Source organism: Simochromis diagramma, unplaced genomic scaffold (assembly GCF_900408965.1).
Source record: "Simochromis diagramma unplaced genomic scaffold, fSimDia1.1 OVJJ01000031.1, whole genome shotgun sequence".
Lineage (NCBI taxonomy): Eukaryota > Metazoa > Chordata > Actinopteri > Cichliformes > Cichlidae > Simochromis > Simochromis diagramma.
The window spans coordinates 1,688,244-1,691,223 of NW_024386983.1; the positions used below are offsets into that span (position 1 = coordinate 1,688,244).

Consider the following 2,980-nt stretch of genomic DNA (forward strand, 5'->3'; position numbering starts at 1 on the left):
GAAGGGGCTGACGAGTCGATGAGTGCATTTCCAAGATCTCCGCAAGACCCTTCTGCAGACACTGGTGCGGACCGGAGTAGCTGATCCACGTGTCTTCTCCACACTCCATCGACCACCTGAACTGTATATGAAACTGGACCAGTTTGAGCAATGACAGTTGCAGGAACCCACTTGTGTACTCCTCGGTAGTTCCTGGCCTGCACTGACTCGCCGGTGCTGAAGACTCTGTCCTTGACCTTTCGACCCCTGTACATGATTTGTTTCTCTTGTTGTTTTTGTACAGTGTCCTTCACAGTTGAGGGTTTCAAAAGATCAAAGGTAGTGCGCAGATCTCTTTTGAACATTGCGTTGCAGGAGATGTCCTTGTGGTAGCATGTGGACTATTCCGGTAGTTAAGCAGAAACTTGTGCAGTCTCTGATGCAGTGTTCCTTGGCCTTGTGATGTTTTCAGTGCATGTTTCATTGTCTGAACAAACCTTTCTGCAAGACCATTCGTTGCAGGATGGTATGGAGCTGACGTAATGTGCTGCACTCCATTAGCCTGTAGGAAAGCCTCCGTTTCCTGTGAAACCAGTTGAGGTCCATTGTCAGAGACTATCTGAGTAGGAGATCCAAACCTACTGAACATTTCTCCTAGAGCTTCTATGGTCTTTTCAGTGGTGGCTGATTTCATGATGGTCAGGCCATTTACTGTGTGCATCAACAGCTACAAGAAACATTTTGTCCTCGTATGGACCTGCAAAGTCAATGTGTACCCGATGCCATGGCTCCTGTGGGAACTCCCAGGGATGGAGAGGAGCAAGTGGTGGGTTGTTCCGGACCATCTGACACGAAGAGCAGTTCTTAGCAATCTCCTCGATCTGTTTGTCCATATTTGGCCACCAAAAATAGCTTCTCGCTATTTCCTTCATTCTCACTATTCCACTATGTCCTGCATGCAGTTGCTTCAACAGTTTTGGTCGCAATGACATGGGAATGATGACTCTCCTCCCCCACAGCAAACATCCCGCCTGAACAGAAAGCTCCGCCCGCTTTCCCAGGAAAGCCTTCAGGTCTACACCCTTACTTGCAGGCAGACCCTTAATGATCCAGTCCAGCACTGCTGCCAACACAGGGTCATTTCTGGACGCCTTTTTCACCTGCACAGCCGAAACAGGTGCTGTCTCTACCTCCCTGAAGTAGAGGATCTCAACTGTGTCAGAGACGGGTTTTTTAACAGGAAGGGGTAATCTGGACAACCCATCTGCATTGCAATGAGACTCCAATTTGCGATGCTTGATGTCATAAGAATGTCCTGACAATATCAACGCCCACCTCTGGAGACGTGAAGCAGCAAGAGATGGAATCCCTGTATAGGGTCCCAAGATGGTTGTGAGAGGCCTATGGTCAGTAAACAGTGTAAACTTCCTACCGTACAGGTACTGGTGGAATTTCCGAACACCGAATACAATGCTCAGCGCCTCTCGTTCCAGCTGAGCATAGTTGGACTCTGCTGTGTTTAATGTCCTTGATGCGAATGCAATTGGCCTTTCTTTGCCATTTGGGAGAATGTGGGAAATCACTGCCCCCACCCCATAGGGAGAAGCATCACAAGCAAGCTGAATTGGGAACTTGGGATTGAAGTGGGTTAGCACCTCAGATGCAGTCAGTGAATCCTTTGCCTTTTGAAAGGCCTCTTGGCAGCTTGCTGTCCACTCCCATGCTTCTTCCTTGCGTAGCAGGTTGTGCAGTGCTTTCAGGAGTGATGCCAAGTTGGGTATGAACCGTCCGTAGTAGTTCAACAGCCCTAAGAAAGACTTTAACTGACTGACATTTCGTGGTGGGGGTGCATCCACGATTGCTGTGATCTTCGAAGGTGCAGTGTGAAGTCCATTTGCATCAATCACGTGCCCTAGATATTCCACAGATGACTGGAAAAAGTCACATTTCTCCTTACGGACTCTCAATCCGTATTCCTTCAGCCTCTGAAGGGTCGCATCCAAATTGCGCAGATGCTCTTCATCATCTGCTCCTGTACACAGGATATCATCCAGATAGCATTGCACACCAGGTAATCCGCTCAGGATTTGATCAATCGCTCGTTGAAACAATGCTGGAGCTGATGTGATGCCAAAAGGCAACCTGCAAAATCTGAAAAGTCCCTTATGTGTGTTAATAGTCAACATGTCACGTGACTGCTCTTCAACGTGCATTTGCAGGTAAGCTTGGTTGAGATCTATTTTGCTGAACTTTTGTCCTCCACTCAGACCAGCAAATAAGTCATCAATCAGCGGAAGGGGATACTGCTCTGCTGTTAATACAGGATTCACGGATACCTTGAAGTCTCCGCAGATCCGGATTCCGCCGTCCTTTTTAGGAACTGGAACGATGGGCGTGGCCCACTCGCTGGTCGTAACCGGCTCCAGAACACCATTCTTGACCAGTGTGTCTAAATTAGACTCCACCTTGGGCCGAATGGCGTACGGCACAGGTCTAGCCTTCATAAAGACTGGCTTGGAGTCAGGCTTGAGATGCAGCTTCACTGTAATTTTTTTCATGCTGCCCAGTTCCTCACGAAAAACCTCCTGGTGTTTTCCCAGTATGGCCTGTAGCTGAGAGGAACCATGCGACAGCTTTCTCACTCCTTGCCAGTTGAGTCTGATTGTTTTGAGCCACACACGTCCCATTATAGCAGGGCAGTTCTTCTGCGTAACATACACAGGCAGCTTAGCAGTTTGGCCATTGTATTGAACAGTCACCTCTGCCATTCCTTTCATAGGCACTCGATGTCCAGTATCCTTTAAATACTGTGTCGGAGGGTTTGAGTGGAAGGTGCTTCAGACATGTCCTATAGACATTATATGACACTAGTGATGCTTTTGACCCAGTGTCAATCTGCATTTTTACAACATGTCCCTCTAGTTTGGGCTTGACCCAAAAGCCGTCTGAGGTTTCATCCACCTTCAGTATTCGCACAGTATTTATTGCAGACAACACTTCT

At 48.1% G+C, this 2,980-nt stretch overlaps 1 pseudogene; it reads right to left on the bottom strand.

The window, feature by feature from the left end:
* Nucleotides 1-304: 304 nt before the first annotated feature.
* Nucleotides 305-2,771, bottom strand: LOC120738487 (annotated as a pseudogene).
* Nucleotides 2,772-2,980: the final 209 nt, after the last annotated feature.